Here is a 26,180-nt window from a genome sequence, read left to right as displayed (position 1 = left end):
TAAATTTCTTAAATTAATTAAAAATCAGCCATGCATTTTTTAACTTTTAAACTGCAGGAGATGAAGGTCAGAGTATGGGACAAGGTCAGTAATAGGATTACAAGTACTCTGTAAACATGGCTGATTTTTAATTAATTTCAACAAATTATGAGACCACTGACAGAAAAAAGTCCAACAGGACTTTATTTTTGTTTTACACTTTGAACTCTCGATTCTCTCTGTTTGAACTCTCGATTCTCTCTGACTTGGGTTTTTGCACTCTTGTTTTACACTTTGAACTCTATTCTCTCTGATTGTTTTGTGTATTGCCATGAAAACATAGAGGGTTGTTAAGCAAGCATTTCTGAATTCAGGACTATATGTTCTGTAAGATTTTGTTTTGAAATGAGCTTATGGGAAGCAGCAGAATGGCATGGGAGTATTTTCAATTTAACACTGCAGAATGAGAAAAAATCCATGCTGGCTATAGTATAAAGCTGCTCTTGTGACTGTATAATTAATGCTTGTAATACTACCCATCAATCATTCAGTCAATAGTGAGATACTTTTAAAAACCAATAGTTCAAAATGGCTCAGGTGAATGCGTTATTCTCAAACTACATTTTGCTGATTCTCAACCAGTATTATCCGCATTATGTACTTTTTTTACAGAATGTGGCAAATATTTTATCTGCCTCTGCATGAAAAACAAGCATATGCTCAGTTAATGGAATGGTAATGTTCTTACCCTGCCCTATAATTAAGGAACCTAAAAGAAGTACCACTTAAAAGAGTTTCCCACTGTGAAGAATTCTGCAGATAGTTGGTGTTTTCACACAGTAGTAAAAACACTGTTGCTGCAGCTGCAAACTCTTTAACCAGAATAGTGAAATAGTGTGAATAGCCCTTTGCATGTTACATCTACACACATTAAAAAATCCTCTTTTTTCTGTTTTTGGCAGAACAAAAGAAGGATGCTTGACACTCTTGCTCAATCACATCAAAATCTATCTTGACACAGCTTTGCTGCTCTTTCAACACCCAATGACAGTTGCCTAATTAAATCACAAGCACTCACATTCCCTGATGTACAGAGCTTTTGGTCTTTGCAAATAAATCTCCAACCAGGATTTAATTCTAATCTCCATTCCCCAGTGGCTCCCTTTTCATGCCTGCTTAAATATTGCCCTTTAGTGTGATTTCCCTCCTCCATGTCATATATGTATCCCTTGCCACTCCTGTGTGTCATCAATTGTTTTGGCCAGGACACCACTTTAGTGCCAAGAGGCACTTATCTAAGCATGCATACCTTAAACATTTTTATAGAGTCACCCTTTAGTTCTCATCTTCCCCTATCTTGGCAGACATCTCTCTGTAAAATCTGACATCGATGCTGAAATTCAACATCATCTGAGCTCTGCGAGTGCTGCGTTCTCCCGAATGAAGCATAAGGTGTATGAGGATCGGGATATTCGCAGGGAGACCAAAATTCTTATTTACAAAGCCATTGTACTACCGACCTTACTGTATGCCTGTGAAACATGGACCATTTATAAACGCCACTCCCAACTTCTTGAAAGATTCCACCAACGCTGCCTCCGGAAAATTCTGCAAATTACTTGGGAAGACAGATGGACTAATATTAGCATTTTGGAAGAAGCAAAGACTACTGGGGTTGAAACAATGATCCTTCAACATCAACTTCGCTGGACCAGCCATGTTGTTCGAATGCCTAATCACCATCTTCCAAAACAGCTACTTTACTCCCAACTTAAGGATGGAAAACGGAACATTGGTGGACAGCAAAAGAGGTTTAAAGATGTTCTTAAAGCTAATCTAAAAAAATGTAACATGAACATCAACAACTGGGAAGACTTGGCCCATGAACGTCCCAAATGGAGGTCAGCTATTATCAAAGGTGCTGTGGACTTTGAAGAAGCACGAATACAGGGCAAACGGGACAAACGAGCTAAGGGGAAGGGACGTCAAACAAATCTTCATCACAACCATCTTCCATTTGGAAACCTATGTCCTCACTGTGGGAGGCTGTGTGGATCCAGAATTGGCCTCCACAGTCACTTACGGACCCACTGTTAAAGACGTTATCTTGGAAGACAATCTTACTCGGCCACGAGTGATCGCCAATGAATGATGATTTCTCATCTAGAGGAAGATGCTGCCCTGGCTTAATATAACCAAGGGCTTACTAGCCTTTGAATCTGTTTTCATTCCCAAGGCATATGATTCTAATATTTGCATATTACAAACACTGGCAGCAGTACACAATTCTGAAGAAAATTAGCGGAGGCTGGTCCATTAGGGAAAATGGGGCCTTGTCCCACTAACCTCAGTCTGTCCTTAGCAAGCCCCACCTGGCTGCCATCTTACTTACAGTTGTAGAACTCAGTAGGGAGGAGGATAGGTAACAAAACTAGAATTAGGCTGCACTCAGATGAGAGTTTATTCCTTTTTCCCAATGTTCCCCTACCCTGACAATGTTCATGTTTTATTCAATTGTTCACATGACGAAAAGCCACTTCTGGAAATCTAGCGGCATATAGTGAAAGTTTAGTGCTCATTTCTATGTTAATTGCTTCCAGAAAAAATCAATTTGCGACCCCATTAAGCCAGACAATTGCAGGAGTAAAGTGACAAAATTTGGGGTGGTATACCAGCATACAGTTCTTTCCTGCCATTTTCACGGGGAGTGATGGGGAGGGGAACAGAAGTGCACATATGCAGAAAGCTTGGGGGAGTAGCAACATGTCCAGTGATGCTGACTGTTGTGTCACACCATGTCACACCTTGTGAATGAAATTTAATGCAACATGATGGTATATCAGTCAAAAAGCCACAATTCCATAAGTTATCGAGTACTGCAGAGTAAAAGGAACACTAGAAATCGGGACAGAAGCGCTACCATTATGATCAGTACCATTATGATGAGCAAGTTTGGGGAGCCTTTGGTCCTCCAGATGCCGAGCTTTGAAGCAACTAGTTACAAAAAACGAATTACTTGAAGAGCTCTGGTGCTGAATACAACAATCTCTGAGACCTGACTCAAATTGGCTTCCTTATGGCTTGGTGCCAGAATTGGTGCCTATGAATGCTAGGTTTCCCCTTCAAAGATGAATTCACCATTCCTGCTGCTAAGTATCATTTACTATACATGTGACAGGATATCAAGTCCTACAAAGTGGCTGGAGTGCCAGCGAGAATGGCGTCTACGGGCAGGACTCGCCCCTGCGGCAGGTGGCTGGTGTGCTGATGCTGCCAGAGGGGCTTGATGCCATTAACACCTGCAACCCCCTCACCAACTTCAGCATCCCGGCTGCCGCCATACACTGTGGTTCACCCTCATCCAGCGGGACGGCAGGTGCACCTTCTCCGAGAAGATCTATGTGGCCGCCAAGTGGGGGGCCGCCGCCATTTACAACTATTGCGGTGGGATGGGGAATGACATCCAGGCCATGACTCACCCTGCTTCTGCGGGACTGGCTGGTGCTGGGGAAAGCTTACTCATATTTTGCCATCAGAGAAGCTGATCAGAAGTTCAACTGAAGGTGCTGGACTTGCAAGCATAGTGCTAAGAAGACACCACTAGGAGATGAAATTTACAACTTCTATGTGGCAAAAATAAATGTACATCTGCCTCTATTAAGAAAAAGAGAGATTGACCCCAATATTTAGGATACATAGAACATCAGCCTGATACCATCCCTATTTACTCAGAAGGAAGTCTCACTGTATACAGTGGGATGTGTTCACAAATGTGTGTAGGGTTGTAGTCTTGCAGCCCAGCCCTATATACACTGGAAGTATGTTTAGATGCTTTACCTTGTCCAGAATAAGGTGGATTCATTGCTGACTGAGATATACCGGGGTGATCATATTAATCTGTGTTAAAAGTGATGTATTGGCTCTCAAGCGTTGGGTGGGGCTGACCTTTTAAAGCAGGGATGGGCAATATCTGGAGGACCACAGGTTCCCCACTCCTGTTTTGAAGCCTTAAATGACTTGGGGTATGGGTGCTGCTGACCTTCTCCCTTAGGAACCGGCCAGAAATTTAAGATTTTAAGAAATTTAAGAATTTAACATTTTTAGAAATTTAAGAATTTAACATTTTTAAAAATCAGAGGTCTCCTTCCCAGAGGTTCCACCTTCTTCAGTGGTTAGGTGAGTGGCAAGCAGGGACCTTTTCAGTGGTGTCACTCTGATTGTAGAAGGCCTTCCTCCACCACCAGGCAGGTACCACTAGTATCAAGTCTTATATCACTTAAGAGACAGGTTTCTAGGGCTGACTAAACCTCCACCTGCCAATTTCACTGCCCAATTTGTGATGGTGAAAGGGGTAGGGCCACTTCAGCTGGTTGGGAGGGGTGTTAAAATTTGTGGATGGAACCAAACTCATCACCAGAAACCTCTGGAATGGCACTATGTCCCCTTCCTAAAAAAGCTCCTGAGGATGATATTATATGCTGGCATAGCATCATTCCCACCCTAACCTCACAATGGTTTCTGAGGAAAATGCCATTCCTCCACCCCCTAGAAGCTCTCCTCAGAATAATCATATTACATTCCTCCATGGGCTTTTTCTTGGGGGGGAGGGGTGGCTAGCCAGCAGCCACTGAGCAAAAAGCTCCAGCACAGTGGTAAGTTCCAGCTTGCATGATATAAAACAAAACCAAAATTTTCCCGATCCCAACTTTTTACTCCTTTCCCTCCTGACAAAATACAAGCTGAAAATTCTTGCTTAGCGTTAGTTGAGAGATTTTATTCTCAGAGGCTTTTAGCTAGTAACTGGTGCTCTTTATTGCTTTATTGTCTGTGTTTTGATATGATTTTAGACACTGCTCTTTTGTTTTTTAAAAAAATGTCCTAATACATTGAATTATCTATGTGGGTGTTGTTGCAACATCAGTTTATGTTGAAGTTGTTGTTTTGGATATTTTTGTAGAAAAGGGGTACATAAAATATGTATATTTTAAAAAGTCAAACATAGGATTGTGCTGTAAGACTGTAGTCCTATTAGTCCGATCTGGACACTTAGATATTTTTCTGAGGCCCTTTTCCAGGTGCCCCCTCTGATAGTTATAAGGGAGAGGGCCTTTCCAGTTGTGGCTCCCCATCTGTGGAACAAGCTCCCCAGGGAGGTCTGCCTTGCACCTTTTTGACATTTTTTCAGAGCCAGATAAAGACTTATCTTTTACCCTAGATATATGATAGAGTAAGATGATGTTGTTTATATGCCAAAGCGTTCTGTGGCTGTATTGGGGGGGGTGTTTTATTATTTTGTTTTGTGGTACAATACATTTATTTTGGTTTTGAACAATGCTGTAAGTCGTTTGGAGACCTTTCGGTAACAAGCACCTAATAAATCAATTAAATAAATAATAGTCCTAGGCATACTTTGGAACATATCCCACTGAGCATTCAAGGCTTTTGAAGAAGGCTGGTTAAAAATTGTGCTGGAAGAAACTGAAGCATTAAAACTGTGAAACTATGATGTAGGCTAATATGACTAATAAAAACATAACCTTATGCATAGTTTTTCAGAAGTACGTCCCAACAGCGTTCATTGAAGAATTACTCCCAGGTATCTGTGTAGAGGATTTTAGCCCGAATTTATTTCACAGCCTGAGCATTCAATTGAGCCATGGCTAACTTGTATCTCTTTCTCACACACACACACACACACACACACACACACACACACACACACACACACACACACACACACACACACACACACACACACACACTCAAAACAGGGAAAACAGTAACACAGCAGAGCTAAAAAAAATGCGGCATTTCACAATTCTAAAAAAGTCTGAGGAAATAAAAAGTGTTCTCAGAAAACAAAGATGAGACTCAGGGCTTATCCAAACGGAGTGGGATAATCCACGGTTTCCATATTCGGTTTGTCATCTGATAGTCCTCACTTTGCCTTTTAGTTCGCTCTTTCCCAATTAAAAAAAAATGCTTTTTTGCACACGCACACGCAGCGGTAAGATCCCTACATTCTTTTCGCTTTTTCCAAGCTCCGCCTCTAAAACCTCCCCCTATCAACCAATTGGTCAGCAAAAAAATTACGTATGCTCCTCTCCCCCTTTGCAACGAAGCACAATATGGCTGTAAAGGAGTTCTGCCTTGGAAGGAAAGGCTGCTGGTCGGTTTCACGCCTGCCTTCCCACCAGAATGAAATTGACACCCTTTTCTTGTTTGCATTTGCGATATTACACTTAAACTATGTATGCTTTTCTGCCTTTATTGATATTTAAGGAGATACACACTCTGGCAATGCACTTATTTCTCCAAAAAAGCAAGAAACGTGTCCCCCCCCCTTCTCCCTTTCCTTCCCACGAGAATGAAATCGAGAAAGCTTTCTGGAGCAGGCTTGAAACCGACCAGCAGCCCTTTTCTTGTTTGTATTTGCAATATTACACTTAAACAAATGTATGCTTTTCTGATTTGAAGCAAAAACCCCAGCAAGTAGAATGAAATTGACAAGGCTTTCGGAGGCAGGCTGAAACCGACCATCCCTCCTTTGTCGCTTGCTGTGCATTGCAGATCTCACCCAGAGCGGCTGCCCAGTTTGCAGGCTGGCAAAAAATAAAATGCATCTGCGCAGTAGTTGCAGACACACAACCCGACACCCCACCATTGCAATGATTGGTTCAATTTTCCCAGGCTTATTCTCACACATGCGCAAAAGTGCAGATACGTGATTGGCTGGAATGAGGAGAAGGGGCAAGGGGAAACACCCAAGAACCGCCCATCAGCTGTAAAGTCCGCGGTATTGCATCCTAACTCCTGAAGGCACAGCGGATGATTCCCGATTTTAAACAGCAAATCGCATTTTTGCCGGTATTGCAAGGAGCGGATTTAACCCGCGAAAATGCCTAACAGCGCAAGACGTCATTTGGATGACCAAAAAATAATGAACACACATAGCGGGCATGTCACACATTTTGCAGTCGTCTGGATGAGCCCTCAGTGAGAGCACTTCAACTAAAAATGCAGTAGGTCTGGCTTCTGATGGCAGGGAAACTTGAAGAAGGGTGATCATCTTAATTCCCAGGCAGATTCATGGAGAAGAAAGTCCTTGAGGCACCATTTAGGATAGAGAGCCTGACTCATGTGCAAGGGCCATCATCTAGCCCACTAATATGAATGTTGGCATTTTCGTTGGCTCTGATGGATAATGGACAAAAGGAAATCCATTTTACTTTCCCTACAAAAGCTCCTGGACCAACAATTTGGCAGGCTTCATCCACTCTTGGAGGGCTCCTGTAAATTTCATCTGCTTCTGGCAAAAGGGGAAAACGTTATAGCCCTGTTTAGATTCTTTGTAAGAGTAAATGAGGGACACAGAGCTTAACAGCTCAGAACTCGAATCACAAACAAAAGTGAACAGAGCACAGAGCAAATCGGAAATGGATCCGAATTTTTTTTAAAGCACAGATACAAGGCAAATCTTGAGATCTGTGCCCATCCCTAAAACATTTTTACATTTGCAACCCCCTCTTCTTCCAAGGAGCTCAACCTGGCATGTATGGAGAAGATTTCCCCCTTTTATCTGAACAACAATCCAGCAAGGCAGACTAGACTAGGTGATAATTACTAACTCAAGGTCACCCAATAAACTTCATACCTGAGCAGGAATTTGAACCCTGGTCTCCCCAGTCAAAGTTCAATAACATATGCACCAAGCCACTCTGGGCCTGTGGCAAGGCAACTTTATAACAATTATGTGCCCTTTTAAGAATGATTTTTCTGTGTCTGTCCTTAACATTCCAATTGTTCAGGCAACACTAAGATCTAGCTCTATAATTTAGACAAGGGGCTAGCAACTGTTCTGTCAGAACAATCCATCATACACAGCTACATGACTCTAAACAGTGCCGGATTTAGGCATATGCTAAACAAGCTATAGCTTAGGGCCTCACAATCCGCAGGGGCCTCAAAAAATTTCAGAATTTTTTGGAGGGACTTTTAAAATTTTATGTGTACTGAATATATATATATGGTGTAATTTTTTAACAAAGGGCCTCCAAGCTTTATATAGCTTAGGGCCTCACCAAGTCTAAATCTGGCACTGACTCTAAACCCTTTCCTTCACTGTGCTAATTGTATTTTCTTGCAGGCAAAGTATGGCATCAGTATGTTCCTCTCAAATGCAAGTTCTTCAAGGAGTCATAGTTTTTCCTCCCCAGAAGCCAAGCATCTGGAAGGAACAGACAAGCAAGTGCCCCTGTAATTAGGCTGCCCCAGGCAGTTGCCTATAGTGTTGAGCCAACCCTAAATAGTTAGCTTTGTTCCCCCCCCCCCAACAGATATGGGGGTAGGCAGTGGCAAAAATGCCTCCCAGTGAGTACCAGTCAGTGTTCTAAAAGGAATGCCTCAATTTGAACTGTAGCATTAATGGTGCTTGATTTATCCTGTTTCTATTTCAGTGTCTTTGTGCATGGCTGACAGGCACATGAAAGCCGCGTTTCTGAAACATGTCAGGCAAATTGCTAAAAAGTGCCAGTTTTGCCCATTTCCCTCTTATATTCACATTGCACTTGAATGTGTCTATTAGCAGAACATAAAAGGGTTTTCCTACGATGAGCAGAAGAGGTTAATGTGTCTTTCTGAAGCTCTGAAGTGTGCTTCTTTTGTCTCTGGGAATGATCACAATGAAAGCTTCAGAGGCACATTAAGAAAAACAAATCTCCAGAATGCAAATCCACCCATGCTTGGCTGCAAGCCCGAAGGATTTTTCTGCTATCCCCAAATGGAGTGAGTTTGGTATTGCTTAAAAGCACCCTCCCTTTCTAACAGAAACCTATCTAGGCATATAGGACAAAAAAATACTTTATTTCAATAGTCTTTAATCTCTTCTAAAGGAGGAAGCTATTTGAGGGATATGGGACATCTGTGGTTCTCCAGATGTTGTTGGACTACAGTTCCCATCAGCTGTAACCATTGGCCATGCTGGCTGGGGCTGATGGGAGTGGGAATTCAACAACATCTGGAGGCCAAAAGGTTTCCCATCTCTGACATATAAGATCCATGCAGGAATGTATATGTCATATACACCTGTTGACAGCTTTTACATATCTGTATGTTCCTTTCATTGTTTTGCACCATTAGGATTTTGAGGAGTTGCTTGAAACAGCTATTAGAGCATCTTCCCTTTTTACTGACAAATATTGAAGTATTCTTTTTTCTGTTTCATGCTTAAGCAATTATTTTTCTTATTATTTATTATGTTGTCAATTGCCTTTTACATGCATCTCAAGGTAATTTACAAATATATATTCTAAAACAGCTAAAAATATATTTTAAAACAGTACAACACAACTAAATACGGGCTTGCAAACAATACAAAATTAATATCTAAAGCAGAGAGGTCTTCATCCAACTGGAAGAGCTTGTCGTTTTCTAAAAGCACAGAGTGGGCACCTGTCATATATTAACAGGCATGCTGTTCCACGAAACAAGGGCAGCCACACTGAAAGCCCTACTCTGAGTTACTGTGCAAGTTTCTGGTGTTTTAGGAACTTGAAAGAGAAACTCTCCTACAGAATGCAGTGCCCTGTTGAGTATATAAGGGATAAGGCAGTCTCTAATCTGGTCCCAAGTTTAGGGCTATACTATTTATTTATTTATTAGATTTGTTAGACGCCCATCTGGAAGAGATTAGTCTGCCACTCTGGGCGACGTACAACAAAAAACACAAATACAATCCATATAAAAACATAGACAGAAAACATTAATCACAGCTCTGATTATATTCTACATGCGAGTTCCATCTATAAGCACTGTTGATTGTAGAAAAGGAATCTTATGTTGACTTCTGACTGTGGGGTGTGCATGGATGTGTGGATGTGTGGATGTGATGGAAATTGCACTGATTTTAATTTTAATTTGAGTTAAATTAATTTGACAGTTGCAGAGTGTGATAGAGGCGGGTCTCCGGTTTATTATTGCTTTAGGGTGGGTGGCCTGTCTGATCGGTGGTCGGGGATAGGGGCATGTGCAAACTGGGGGGGGGATGTGACACGGAGGGTGAGGGACCAAACTATAGAAAAAGTGGGCAGCAGACGCTGGAATGGCACTGCTGGCAGACCAGGCCAGATTAGGGGAACTGGGGATAGATGCTTAATACCCATCCCATGTTCCGGGTCTGTCCAGAACCAGACGACAACTGGGGGATGCAGGATTCCTACCGACCTTCGACTGCTGTTGTGTAATGCCAGGTCTGTAGTACAAAAAACATCACACATCCATGATATTATCTTGGATGAGCGGGCAGACCTGGCATGTATTACGGAGACTTGGCTGGATGAGGCCTCAGCCCCCATTCTTGAGGCCATGTGCCCGCCGGGTTTCCATTATGCACAGCAGCCGAGGGTAGGAAGGCGGGGAGGGGGAGTGGCAGTCATCTATCGGGAGTCTTTAGTTTTTACCAGACCTCCTCTTCATAGGACCAAGTTTGTTGACTGCATGTACTGGAGGTTGGGCCCGAAGGGCAGTTTGGGGATTCTGCTTGTGTACCGCCCACCCCGCTGCACAGCAGACTCCCTGGCCGAGGTGCTAGAGATGGTCTCGGCTGCACGGGCGTTGTCCCCAGAATTATTGGTGCTGGGTGACTTCAACGTGCATGCCAAGACCACTCTCATTGGAGCCCCTCGGGATTTCTTGGAAACCATGGCTTCCTGGGAACTGCACCTTAGTAATATTGGGCCTACCCATGTAGCCGGTCATGCTCTCGACCTTATGTTTGTCCTGGGAGGGGAGGGAAGTGCTCTGAAGTTGGGGGTGGTTTCTTCCACCCCTGTGTCATGGTCAGATCACTACTTGGTAAATATAGACTTCTCGATGCCACACACCCTCCGTAGGGGAAAAGGACCTATTAGAATGGTCCGCCCCAGACGCCTGATGGATCCAGAAGGATTCCTGACTGCGCTTGGGGAATTGGAACCTGCTGAGGGCCGCCCGGTCGATGCCCTGGTGACAGAGTGGAACGAGGGAATCACCAGGGCATTGGACCGGGTGGCTCTGAAACGTCCTCTCCCCCTGAATAGAACTCAGTTAGCACCATGGTATACACCATGGTTGCGTAATCTGAGACGGGAGGTGAGACGACTAGAACGCCGGTGGCGGAAATCACGTTCTGAAGATGTCCGGACACAGGTTAGAGTAGCAGTAACTGCCTACCAAGTGGCAGTGAAGGCAGAAAAGAAAAAGTTCTTTGCTGCCTCCATTGCGTCCGCAGAGTGCTGTCCCAGGAGGTTGTTCCAAGTGGTCCGAAGCCTGGTCAAAGGCCTCCTGTGACAAATTAGCAAAGCACTTTGCTGATAAAATCGAACACTTACGGAACTTGATCCCGTACGCCGTGGATACAGTGGATGAACCAGAGTTGGCCAGTAGCAAGCCGGTTAAATGGGATCTGTTTCGGCCTCTCCCTTCTGAGGATATGGACAAGGTGCTCTCAACTGTAAAGCCTACCACATGTCTAAATGATCCTTGCCCGTCGTGGCTCCTTGTGAGCTGCAAAGAGAAATTGGGTGAGGGGATTAAGGCGGTGGTTAATGCATACCTAGAGGAGGGTGTAATGCCATTAGCCTCAAGGAGGCAGTCGTGAAGCCCATCTTAAAGAAGCCCTCCTTGGATCCCCAAGTTTTGAATAACTTTCGCCCTATTTCAAATTTACCATTTCTAGGCAAGGTCATTGAGCAAGTGGTGGCTAATCAGCTGTCGGCACACTTGGATGAAACGGATTATTTGGATCCATACCAATCGGGTTTCAGGACTGGACATGGAACTGAAACAGCCTTGGTCACTCTGATGGATGATATGAGGAGGGCATTAGATAGGGGAGAATTCACCTTTCTTGTCCTCCTCGATCTCTCAGCGGCTTTTGATACTGTCGACCACAGTATCCTTTTACATCGCCTGGAGGGACTGGGAATAGGAGGCACTGTACTGCAGTGGTTCCGCTCCTTTCTCTCCGATAGGCATCAACAAGTAGCATTGGGGGAGGAGGTTTCAGACCCTTGGCCTCTCAATTGTGGTGTGCCACAGGGCTCTATCCTCTCTCCAATGCTATTTAATATCTATATGATGCCGCTGGGGACTATCATTAGGAGATTTGGGCTGCAGTGTCACCAGTATGCAGATGACACTCAGCTCTATCTCTCGTTTAAATCCTCACAAGAGTTGGCTGTGGAGATCATGTCCAAGTGCCTGGAATCCGTGAGTGGATGGATGGGAAGGAACAGGTTGAAGCTGAATCCTGATAAGACCGAGGTGCTACTTGTGGGGGACAAGGGAAGGTTGGGAGATATTGACTTGATGTTCGATGGGGTGAAACTGCCCCTAAAGGACCAAGTCTGCAGCCTAGGGGTTGTCCTTGATTCCAAGCTGTCCATGGAGGCTCAGATTTCGGCAGTGAGCCGAGCAGCTTGGTATCAATTACACCTCATACGTAGACTGCAACCCTACCTCCCTGTTTATCAGCTCCCATTGGTGGTACATGCCCTGGTCACCTCTCGTTTGGACTACTGTAATGTGCTCTACGTAGGGCTACCCTTGAAAATGGTCCGGAAACTACAACTTATACAAAATGCGGCGGCTCGACTACTTACAAACTGTCGTCGCCGGGAGCACATCACCCCAGTGCTGCTCGATCTGCACTGGCTCCCAGTTGTTTTCCGGGCCCAATTCAAGGTGTTGGTATTAACCTTTAAAGCCCTACACAGTCTCGGCCCAGTTTATCTGATGGAGTGCCTCCAACGCCACCAATTATGCCGCCCGACAAGATCAGCCACACAGGGCCTTCTCTCAGTCCCACCAACTAAAACAGCTAGGCTGGTCGGGACTAGAGAGAGGGCCTTCTCAGTGGCGGCCCCCACTCTCTGGAACTCCCTCCCATATGATCTTCGACATGCCCCTTCCCTGAATGTATTCCGCCAGGCCTTGAAGACCTGGCTTTTCAGACAGGCCTTCGGGACTTCCGGGGAGGGTTAATCTTTTTGACTAATTGCCTGCTACTCTGAACTGTCACTGTTTTACTGTTTTATTGTTGTACTGTATTTATTATGATGTATTTTAATTGAGTTGTACGTCGCCTAGAGTGGCCATTGGCCAGATAGGCGACTTATAAATTATTATTATTATTATTAGTAGTAGTAGTAGTAGTAGTAGTAGTATATTATTATAATTATTATTAAAAGATTAAAAAGTTTAAAAACCCTAGAATTGCACTCTGACAGCCTAACCCCCCTCCCACAATATCAATAAAGGCAGAAAAGCATCCATTCATTTAAGCATAATATCGCAAATACAAACAAGGCAGGCGTGAAACCGACCAGCAGCCTTTCCTTCCGAGGCGAGAACTCCTTTACAGCCATATTGTGCTTCGTTGAAAAGGGGGAGAGGAGCATACGTAATTTTTTTGCTGACCAATTGGTTGATAGGGGGAGGGGAGCAGGGAGGGGGCCTGGCAGAGGTCAGTTGGCAAGGAGTTCCAAAGTGAGGGGGCTACGACTGAGAAAGCTCTTGACCTGGTCCTCACCAATCTAGCTGCTTTTATGGGGGGGAATGAGGAGTAGACCATTCGTGGATGACCTTGTTAGCTGGCGCCCTTGGTGAGAGTGAAGGCGTCCCTTTAGGTAGAGTGGGCCAGCTTCAAATAGGGCCTTAAAGGTTAAAGCCAGGACCTTAAATTTGGCCCGAGCAGCCACCTGTAACCAGTGCAGCTCCTTGAGGACTGGGGTAATATGCTCTCAGCAGCAGCTGCCTTTAATCAGGCAAGCCGCCGCATTCTGCGCCAGCTGCAGCTTACGGACCATTTTCCAGGGAAGACCCACATATAAAGCATTACAATAATCCAACCGAGACAGAACCAAGGCATGAACTACTGAATGGAGTAAGCGGCTCGGAAGGTAAGGGCATATCCTATGTATGAGGTGAAGTTGATAAAGCGCCGCCCAAGTAACGGCCGCCACCTGCGCTTCCATAGATAACTGGGAGTCAAGAATGACCCCCAAACTCCGGACCTGGTCTCTCAGGGGCAGTTGTACCCCACTGAGCACCAGATCAGTGATCCCCAACCTGCCTTTATCACCCACCAGCAGTACCTCGGTTTTTTCAGGATCCATCATAAGCTTATTCCTGCTCATCCAGTCCCTCACCGACTCCAGACACTTAGATAACATTTCTATCACCGCCAGTGGGGAAGATTTAAATGAGAGGAAAATCTGTGTGTCGTCTGCATATTGGTGGAATTGCATACCAGATCTCCTAATAATGTCTCCCAGCGGCCTTATATAGACATTGAATAACATCGGGGAAAGGATGGAGCCCTGTGGCACCCCACAAGTGAGAGGCCCCGGCTCAGAGACCTCCTCTCCAAAGCACCACCCTCTGGAATCTCCCCAAGAGAAAGGAACGGAACCACCGTAAAACAGTGCCTCCAATACCTAAACTCTCTAGGCGATCTAACAAGATACCATGGTCAACAGTATTGAAGGCCGCTGAGAGATCCAGGAGAATGAGGAGAGTAAATTCCCCTCTATCCAGTGCCCTACTCATATCGTCCACCAGAGCCACCAGCGCTGTTTCTGTCCCGTGTCTGGGTCTGAAACCTGATTGAAATGGGTCAAGGTAACTCACTTCCTCTAAGTATGCTTGCAGTTGGTTCGCCACCACCCACTTGACCAACTTACCCAGGAATGGCAAATTTGAACCTGGGCGGAAGTTGTTTAAATTCAGTGTGTCTAAGGAGGCCTTTTTCAGAATTGGGGTTATTACTGCCTCCTTAAAGGGAGATAGCAGATGACCTTCGTCAAGAGACACATTAACCACTATCTTGACCACCTCGCCCAGTTTGTCTTTGCAGCTCATAATGAGTCACGCTGGGCAAGCCTTAAAGGTTAGTAACAAAGGTTAGTATCCTGGCAATTGTGAACTTGAAGGGGCAGGATTGCAGCTTGAGAATGATAGGCAAATGAACAAGGAATACCTAATCATTTTGGACAAGTTCAAATCTCCAGAGCCTGACGAACAGCATCCTAGAGTATTGAAGGAATTGGCTGAAGAACTCTTGGAACCATTGTTTACTATCCTTGTGAAATCATGGAGGATGTGCCGGATTTCCAGAGGAGGGCTAATGTTGTCCCTATCTTCAAAACAGGCAAAAGGGAGGGATCTTGGAACTACAGACCAGGCAGTCTGACATCAATCCCTGCAAACATTCTGGAGCAGATTATAAAGCGTACAATCTGCAAGCACCTTGAAAACAATGCAGTGATTACTAGAAGGCAACATGGATTTGTCAAGAACAACTCCTGCCGGATTAATTTTATCTCATTTTTTGATCAGGTAACCTCCCTGGTAGACTGTGGGAATGCTATAGAGATAATATATCTCAATTTCAGCAAAGCTTTTTACAAAGTGACCCATGATATTCTGATTAGCAAGCTAGCCAAATGCGGGCTAGACAGAGCAACAATCAGCTTTTCAACATTCTTATTAATGACTTGGATGAAAAAATGCAGGGAATGTTATCAAATCTGCAGATGATACAAACTTGGGAAGGATAGCTAATATCCTGGAGGACAGAAACAAAATTCAAAGCGATCTTGATAAGATGGAGCATTGGGCTGAAAACAACACAATGAAATTTAACAGGGATAAGTGCAAAGATTTACACCTAGGAAAAAGAAACCAAGTGCACATTTATAGGATGGGGGAATACATGGATCAGCAATACTCCATGTGAGAAGGATCTTGGAATTGTTGATCACAAGCTGAATATGAGCCAACAGTGTGATGTGGCTGCAAAAAAGGCAAATGCTATTTTAGGTTGTATTAACAGAAGTATCATTTCCAAATCGCATGAAGCAGGGCCGGCCCCAGGAATGCAGGGGCCCTTGGGCATCAGCTTGCCTTGGGCCCCAGCGTGTGCACATGTGTGTGCGTGCTTGCAGAGCCCCCCATGCCCCACCTACCTGTCTCCACTTCCCCTTCCCCCCCATGATGCCCATCTACCTGTCTCCACTTCCACTTCCTCTGGAGCTACAGGGGCCCCTCCACTCCCCTTCTGTGATCTGCGGCAACAGCTCTTGATCGTAGGACAGGAGCTTCCCCCTGCCCATCATTCCCTCGCTCCACGTACCTGTCTCCTGTCTTTTAGCATTGCCATTAACCAAGATGGTGGACACGGTTTCCCTAAGGGGATGAAGACTCCACCGCCATCTTGGTTGATGGCACGCGTGCGTGCTACGCGTATGCATCTCTGCCATCAACCAAGATGGCAGCAGGGGTTTCAACACCTTAGGGAAACGTCAGCTGCCATCTTCAGTAAGGGCAATGCTAAAAGGCAGGTGACAGGTAGGTGGGGCGAGGAAATGGTGGGCAGGTGGAAGCACCTGCTCTGTGATTTGCGGCTGTTGCCATGGATCGTGGAAGGGAAGTGGAGGGGCCCCTCAGGCCCCACCTGGCCGCCCTTTAGAACTGGCCCTGGCATGAAGTACTAGTTTCCCTCTATTGGTTAGGCCTTATCTTGAGGCACTGGTTAGGCCTCATCTTGAGTACTGCTTCCAGTTTGGGACACCACACTTTAAGGAGGATGCAGACAAACTGGAATGGGTTCAGAGGAGGGCAACAAGGATGATCAGGGGGTCATCAGGGGACTGGAAACAAAGCTCTGTGTGGAGAGACTGAAGAACTGGGCATGTTTAGCCTTAAGAAGAGAAGACTGAGGGAAGATATGATGGCACTCATCCAGGACTTGAACGGTTGTCACACAGAGGAGGGCCAAGATCTCTTCTCAAGCATCACGAAGTACAGGACATGGAATAATGGGCTCAAGTTACAGGAAGCCAGTTTTCAGCTGAACATGAGGAAAAACCTCTTAATTGTTAAGAGCCGTACGACAATGGAACCAATTACCTAGGGTGGGCTCTCCAACACTGGAGGCCTTCAAGAGACAGCTGGACAGCCATCTGTCCAGTATACTTTAAGTTGGATTCCTGCATTGAGCACAGGATTGGACTTGATGGCCTTATAGGTCCCTTCCAACCCTTCTATGATTTTAGATTCTATGGTTCTAATACCTTGAACTTGGCCTAGCAGCAGATTGCAACTAGTGCATATCCTGCAACAATGCTGGTGGTCCTTTACCCCCACAAATAGGCTAGCCAATACATTCTGCACCAGCTGCAGCCTCTGGGCTCAAGGGTAATCCCACATAGAGTGCATTGCAGTAATTCAACCTTGAGGTTGCCAATGCATGAACTGTGGTTGGCTATCATGATCCAGGAACAGGTGCAAATGTCTTACAAGTTGAAGCTGGCAAAAGGCACTCTTAGCCACCAAAGACACCGGCACCTCCAGTGACAGAGCTGGATCTAGGAGCATCCAGAGACTATGCACTTATTCAGGGAGAGTGTGATGTCATCCCAGCACTTTTCAGTCCCAAGAATGGCTTATTCATAGAGTCTCCATATTGCCAGGATTCAGTGTCAGTTTATTGGCTCTCATCCAGTCCACCACTGCATCCAGGCATTGGTCCAGAGCTGCTCAGCCATGCCCTGTTCAGATGTTACAGAGGAAAAAAGCTGGGTATCATTAGCATACTGATGACACTTCACTCCAGATCTCCTAATGACCTTTTCCAATCAATTCACATAGATGTGGAATAGCATGGAGACAATAGAGCACCCTACGGCACCCCATACCTCAAGAGGCAGAGGACTGAGAAACACTTATCCAATGCTATTTTCTGGAACTAATGCAGAACAGTGTCCCGATACCCATCTCCAGTAGACGACCCAGGAAGATACCATGATCTATTCTATCGAGCAGGAACAACACAGTCATACTCTCCCTGTTCCTTTCCCAATAAAGGTCATCCATCTGGTTAACCAAGGCTGATTTATTTCCAATCTCAGGTCTGAACCAAGATTGGAATAGGTCTCGATAATAAGTTTCCTCCAAGAGTGTCTGCAACTGCGTCTGCACCACCATGACTCTCTTGAGTATCTTGCCCCCAAAAGGGGTATTTGGACTGGGCAGTAATTATCAAATGCCATTGGGTCCAGGGTGGATTTTTTTTCCAGGAGTGGCCATACTAACATCTCCTTCAAGGTGACAGGCACCACCTCCTCATACAAAGACATGCTCACCATACCCTAGACCCACCCACTCACCCTGCTTCGGTTAGCTTTAATTAGTCATGAAGGGCAAGAGATGAGAGAGCACATTATCGGGCATAAACTTGAAAATGTCATCAACTGCAAGACAAACAAACAAACAAAAACAAACCCAAAACCGAATTTTTGCTTTTTAGAGGCTCAAATCACCTTAGATATTGCAATTTATTTTCATCAGATGCTCAACTACATAGGCTTTAAGGATGTGCCATGTGATTTGTATATTAAACTCAGCATTGGGATATTACTGAGATCGAGACTTCTAGCAGCTCAATCTAATTTACTCAAACTTAAGTCCCACTTAGTTCAATTGGATTTAGTGTACTGATGGAAAAGATCTAAATATGGCTGTAGTCTGGGTGTCTTGGCAACAGCCTTATTTGTTCCCACTCTCCCACCCTGCACTATTTAGAGAGAAGACAGTGTGAGGATTTTGTTTGCACTCAGTGATATCACCACAAAACCAAATTTGATTGGATATGTGGTACCATGTCACAACTTTGGTGATGTGATCCCTGATTGCCTGGGATCATGCAGTCAACACAAAGAAGCTTGTCTAATTGCAACCAATAAAAATATGCCACTAATTAGGACAATGAACAAGTACAAAAAGATAAGCTGGGGGATGCCAATGAGACTTTCTGCTCCCACCAAAGTTCTCTTTTGTGCTGAAAATATTCACCCACAAACATTTTGCACATCACTGCTTACACCATGAGCATATCTACACTACAAACTTAAATTGGTTGGAACAATCATCCCCTCTCCCCAAGGAGCCCTGATAAATATAATTTTGTAAAGGGGTAGATTGGTGGAACCTCAGGAATTCCAAGCAAAGAATTCTTAGCACTCTCACCAAACTCCATTCCCCAAGTTCCTTGGGAAAAGCCACAGCCATTAAAGTGGTATAAAACACTTGTAAGTTTGTATAGAAGTTTGTGGCTCACAGTGGTAATAATCCAATAAAGTGTAATATTATATATTAATAAAGAAGCTAAGCCTTCAAAAGAAAGATGTATTGCATAGTTAGAAGAACTGTCGGTGTCATGACTGAGACTTCTGGCAGCTGGAGCTATCATTGGTATAGATCAAGTTTCTGTTGCTAGGATCCCCTCATTTTGAAGTTGTAAATTGTGTCTCTCACTAGCGTCTTTTTAGCATTGGCATTAGCATTGTATTACATCATGGTGCTGTCTTGAATTCCCCTTTTGATTTGTTACTATTTTGATCAACATAAACATGCTTAATGAAGCAATGCTGCTCATACCTCATGCTTTAACTTTAAAAAGTGAAATTGACACTTTGCAAACTTTTTCCAGTTTCATCTCTGCAGTCCTGCTATTGTTTCAAGGCAGAAATGAGTAGAATTTATGGCTTCATTTCATTTTTTCCCCTAACACTTTAGCACCTCCAGAAATCCACTAGCAGCGTTTTAGAATAGCAAATAGTGGAAGGAGTCATGAAATGGAGAGAAGTGGAGTTACACTGTAGGGACTGATGAATTAATCTATTTCCAGTACATGTTACTTTCACATCCCTATAAGTAGGGACTGAGGGAAAGTTCAATTTGTTGCATTTTAATGAAAAAAATGACATAATTCACGCTTCTTGAACAATATGCGTAACGAAGTACAGCTATCCTTCAAAATTTGCCCTTTTTTAATTTTATGATGCCGTTCTCCAACAAAACAGTATGTACAAAAATACATACATTAAAAGAAAATGTTTCTAAAAAGTGAAGATAACATACAAAAATGCATTATATTAGGTAAAAATTGCTTGCTTGATTTATCTACATTTTAAAATGAATGAAAGAGGATTATTAATATATTTGTGTCACTTCAGAAAAAAGAGTAGGCAGTCTAAAACACCAAACTCTGGAGAAATCCAGATGAGAATTTTGGAAACATTCTTTGATTTTCAATGTTTTTCCAGGGAAGCTGAAAGGCTAACAGTTATTCTGAAGGAAGACTTTAGGAGCATCTTTGGTTGTCCCCCAAGTTGGTGAGGCTCATCTCATGTCAACACAAAACTGAGCCTTCCCTGTTATTAGATCAATCTTGTGGAATGCTCTTCCATCAGAGATTCAGCAGGTACTTTAGTATTAATTTATAAATGTCTGCTAAAACCTTTCTTATGGTAGGCCAGGCTTATGCAGACAACTGAAGGGGGAAAAAACCTGTTAAAGTTAGCCACTGATCTGTGATTTGGATTTTTATGTGTTTTTTATTGTATATATTGTATGTATGTTCTTGTATATCACATTTTTAATGAAATCATAGTATATAAAATTTTTATAAATACATAAACATGTTTAATTGGGAGCAACTTGGAATAATATCTTGAATAGCCTGAAGAAGAAAGGTTTTGCTGGTTTTCAACAATTAGCATCAAATATTATGATCATTTTGTTGTTTTGTTTATTCATATTTTTGGTATCATATTAAATTAAGTTCTTTTGAAGCCAATCAACTTAGCCTACCCTGAATACCTTTTCACAAACCTGTGTTCCATTCACTCTGACCTAATCTCATTTACTTGTTCCCTACTATGTGTACGGCCATTCGTGTTCCAGTTCCTTGCAGTCTGATTGAAGAGTTTATTTCTTTTCTTAATTGCTGTGATTCTCCCTTGATTCATCAGTATATTACTTGAGTCCAAGCCATCTGGCCTGGAATACTTGAAAACTAAGCTGTGCTGATTAGCTAGCAAATGACATACAGACTGTATTTGCACCTAAGCTTCTCATTAAATTCTGGATCCTTTTCCCTATCACTTGAGGGACTAGTTGAGTTTTATTTAGCGAAGGGCATGGGCAGGTATGGAGTTGCAGCATATATCACCCACATTTATTGTTAAGAGTACTGGAGTGCCTTCCACCACTGAATTTATTAAGGGTTCAAGTGTATCTTTTAAACTGTGAGTCTGTATAGTAAAGGTGGGAGACTGCCTCTGTTAAACAACCACACATTTACAGGGAGCTCTACTGACAAACTGCTTTTGCCGCTGCTTGCTTAGCAACATGTTTTAAAGGACCACCTGCCTTCCATTGACTATTTCCTCAAATATTAACTAGGTAGAAATGAAGAATTTCTAAATGGGCTGTGAGTAGCTGGTTCTGCATTGCAGAAGAAGGCCAAAACAGATGGCCTTGGGACTCTTTCAAGTTTTACGATTCTATGACAGAAGAACTGAACAGGAAGGAATACAGTTACTCTTCTGATGGAACCCCTTGGCTTAGAAAAGGTTTGTCTATACTAGGGATGGACAAAAATGTCAATTTCAGTTTTTCTCAATTCTCCATTTTTTCCCAATCTTAAGCTCCGTTCTTTGCACCAGTTTGCAATTTTTTTTAAAGTTCCCACAAAAAATTATCAGCAGTTTAGGGCACATTTCTCTTAATATATAAATGTTTGCATGCAATTTTGCCTAAATATACACATTTTTGCAAACAATTTACCCTATTATAATGCTTTCTCTTTTAAAAAAATCACCAATATATGCATTTTCATGCACCCATTCCCATAATAACTGCGTTTTTGTACACATTATTGAGAAAACTGTGCTGAAAACTTCAGAGGTGCACATTTAAAGGGATAGTTACATTTGTGTATTGTTTTAGGAAGTGTGCATAAGATGGGTTCACATTAAAATGCATACAAAACTGAATTTATTTCCTTTTTCCTAGTGTATACCTAAACCACCTTATGTAGGAGGTGTCACCCTAGGGATAACTGGCTTGTGGCAGCCAAGTATTCATAGCAACATCACTTTTTGGTCTTTCAGTGCCGGCTCTTCCTATCACTGTGAGGCAATGCAGGAAGGTGCAAGGTAGAGAAAGAGCATCATTCTCAGGAATGGGTTGGAGTTATGAGGGAAGGAGAAAACATTTAGCCCCATCAGGCTGGTGGAAACAAACAGTGAACAAGACCGTCCTCGGAGCATCCAGACAGGTTTTGGGTTGCTCTGGATAAAACGTGAGCATAGCCTTCTACCGGTGGAAAGTGTTGTCTTCTATTTCACTTTAATCTTATAGGTGTATTAGCCCTTGCTATGTAAAAAGGGTATGGAAGGTGTTTATTTGTTTGTTTTTTTCTTGCTGTGTGCTGTTGTGTATTTAACACATTGAATGGATGTGTTAGCTGAACCATACACCTGTAGGCTTAGTGGGTTGTTGGTTGGTTGTGAGCTGAGCCCCTTACAGTTTACAAACAATCAATAATTTCATTCCGAACAAACAGCTATAGAAAGGTTATTCCATTGGTCATTTGCTGTGTAAAACTGAAGAGTGTGAAGTTTTCCAATATCAGAAACATAAACAATGAAGAAACTAAAAAAGGCAATGGTACTGTTACCTGAATATACCTTGCATTCGCCACAGGTACACTTGGGCTGCATTCAGACATTTCCTTAACCTGTTAATTTCTGCATTTTATTTTATTTTTCTCACAATGTAAAAGTCACACATTTCTGTGTTACTTAGTTCCAGAAAATAATCCATTTGCAACCCCATTAACCTAGAACACTGTGGGAGTAAAGTGACGAAATTTGGAGCAGAATTACAGCATATCATTCTTTCATGACGTTTTCATCTGGGAACCATGTGGGAAAAGAAGTGTGCATGTGCAGAAAAGGTGAAGGAGTAGCGACATGTCCAATGACTTTCACTGTTGCACCACAGCACACTCACTGGTGTGAATGAAATTTAGCACAACATGGCAGTATATCAGTCAAAAAAACCATAGTCCCATAAGGCAACAGGTACTGCAGTGTGAAAAGAACATTAGAAATTGGAACAGAAACACTACCCTAATCAATAAATCGAATGCAATGAGCCCCATGTCTGAATGCAGGCTTGCCAAAATCAGCGTCCTCATGGTGAGTTCTCCGCTCCCTGCTATAACATTTATGCTATTAGTGTGTTTAGTCTTGAGAAGAGAAGACTGAGGGGAGATATGATAGCACTCTTCAAGTACTTGAAATGTTGTCACATAGAGGAGGGCCAGGATCTCTTCTTGATCATCGCAGAGTTGCAGGACATAGAATAATGGGCTCAAGTTACAGGAAGCCAGATTTCGACTGAACATCAGGAAAAACTTCCTGTTAGAGTGGTACGACAATGGAACCAATTACCTAGGGAGGTTGTGGGCTCTCCAGCACTGGAGATATTTAAGAAGCAGCTGGGCAGCCATCTATCTGGTATGCTTTAAGTTGGATTCCTGCACTGAGCAGGGGGTTGGACTCAATGGTCTTATAGGCCTCTTCCAACTCTGTATTCTATGATTCTGTTCCTAACTCTTGATGCTGCCATCCAGCAGTGGCCAGCATACTGGAGCAAAGCCACCCTCCCAATACCAGTATTGCTGCCACTTATCTGAATAGTGCTGGGTTGGGGAGCAGTGGGACCACTGGATTGGCTCTGGCAGTGCCTCCCTAACATAATGACTCACTCCAGTAGAATCCAGGTAAGCTGCATGACACCAGTGCCCACCTCACTGATCACTGTTGTTGCCATCACATTGTGAGTCTACATGTCCTCACAAGTAACCACCAGATTGGTGGAGTAGGTACATGGCAACTCACAATATGGTGGCAGCAACACACACACACACGCTGCCGCCTGGGATACGTAACAGTTACATGGCAGCAATGGGGTGCCGTGTTCAGTAGCAGCCCTACAGCTTAAATGTGCTCCAGTCTATATTGTACGATTATCAAGAAATCCAAAATGCACATTCTTGTCTTTGTGGCTGATCATGAGCTTGCGTACCCTTTGAGAAATGGCAAAATGATTTTCATATCCTGTTTTTACACCTAGCAAACTGATATTTTATCATGTTGTTTTCTCTAAAATGAGAGAACACCACTATGCCATCTGCTGTTTGGCTCTTGTTTTAAATCTTTATTCTAATCATTGAAGAATTCAAGTTCCCTGGTCTGTGGCATGAAAACACTGGAGCATTTTGGCTGAACTCATTTCATTAGGATTGTCTGGATATGAGAGGGAAAACACTTATTATTTTTTGCTTGTCATAGACTCTTTGCTATTGTTCTTTTAATCAAGTTTTTTTGGATTAGGGCTGTGCATAGCGCTCCCTATCTGCCCCATGGCCCCATCTGTTGGCCCCAGGGAGGGCCAATATCAGAGCTTGGAAAAGTTACTTTTTTGAACTACAACTCCCATCAGCCCAATGCAGTTGCCATGCTGGTTGGGGCTGATGGGAGTTGTGGTTTTAAAAAAGTAACTTTTCCAAGCTCTGGCCAATATGCCCTGTCCCAAAGAGGGGACCGCTCTCCCCACTCTGGATGCATTCCCAAAGCTATTTGGGGATGGGGCTATGGCTTTTTAAAAATATATGGTTGGGAGAGCCCTAACTGACAGAAAGCAGGCAGGTGCAATCAGCACTGCACAAGATGAAACTGTCCTGCTTACCATCTGGCAAGCAGGAGGATTCTGTCCTGTGCATTGCTGGTTGTTGCTTCTTCACAAACCCACCGCAAATAAGTAGTGACCAGACCACATAGAATGAATTCTCCCTCTTACAAGTTGTTAAGTAAGAGGATTCCATACTACAGGGTGCTGCTCCTTTGCAGGCAGCGAAGCTGCTTGAAAAGGGGATTTGGATACTGTGTGGGGTTTGGGGAGTCCCGGTGGTAAGAAGGAGAAGTTGGGTGGGAAAGGAACATACGATCTCCCACAAAGAGGTGCCTCCTTTTCCCAGTTTCTCTTCCTTCCCGTGCACACCCACCTCTCTTTTCTGCCTGATGCCCTACTGCCTGATAGCCCCAGTGCACTGTAGGCCTCCCAACCCAACCCGTAGAGATCTGGAACCATCTCATCCTGACTTGGCCAAGGCCCACAGGCCTCCAAATAGGCCCAAAACCAATCAGCTGAATCTGGTGCACAGCCCTAATTAGGATCCATATTCAATCAGTAGTGCAATGTACTAGAAAGTTTGTGGCTGACTTTTCATTATTACAGGGAAGGGTCATAGGTTGGTGAAAGAGCACATGCTTTACATGCCGAAGGCCCCAGATTCAATCTCTGGTGTTTGCATATAGGACTGAGAAAGATTCCTGTCTGAAACCACTGGAGAGCTACTGCCAGTCAGTGTCAACAAAACTGAACTAGATGGACCAATGGTCTCTCTTGGTATAATACAGTTTTCTGTGTTCCCGTGTTTCATTTTTATATATATATTTTTGGTATAAAAAATGTAACAAATGTCTGTTCACATAATTTTGTATTTGTTTTCAGAAAATATAATCACTAGTGAGCATGAAAGGCAGAATCTATGAACATTAATTTAAAATTGCAACATCTAAACCATCAAACATGGAAATAATGACATGCACATTTCATGCTTAACACATGCAATTTAATATATACAGTTAGCGTGATTTATGCCAGTTAATATGGAAACATAAATTTGGGGCCCAGTCTACAATAAATCTCATCATAATGAAGGGTAAATATGCAAGAGCAAAAACAAAAATATGTACATTATTGCATCATTTTTCTTGACATTCAAGAATGTTGAATATCAGCAATGATCTGTTTCAAATAGGTTAGTAAATCATTCACGGAACAGATTCAGCAAACACATCCCAATAACTATTTGCGTGAAGCTCATGAAGATAAATTCCCCCCTCCTCCCCCCTCCCCCCCAAAAATTATGAAGCACACACTTCCCTAGCAAGGAAAAGAGATTCATTTAGAATCCTGCACTGCTAATTTTCCTGATGTTCTTGGAAACTGATTCTGCCAAGCAGTAGTAATGTTTGCTCATTGTGTTAGCTCATCTGTTGCAGCCAAAAAAAAATATTTAAATAAATGAACGGCTATAATGACTTTGAGTGCAGCTATCATACAAAAAAAAGAGTAATGTAAGACTGTTGTAAAGAATAATGAGAAAATGAAAACGATAAAGCAGCAAATTAAACACAATTCTCCCCTTCATAGACAAGGATCCGATATTACTTTCAAGTCTA

This window comes from Rhineura floridana, chromosome 9, assembly GCF_030035675.1.
Source record: "Rhineura floridana isolate rRhiFlo1 chromosome 9, rRhiFlo1.hap2, whole genome shotgun sequence".
NCBI classification, from domain to species: Eukaryota; Metazoa; Chordata; class Lepidosauria; order Squamata; family Rhineuridae; genus Rhineura; species Rhineura floridana.
Note: the sequence above shows the minus strand (reverse complement) of the source record.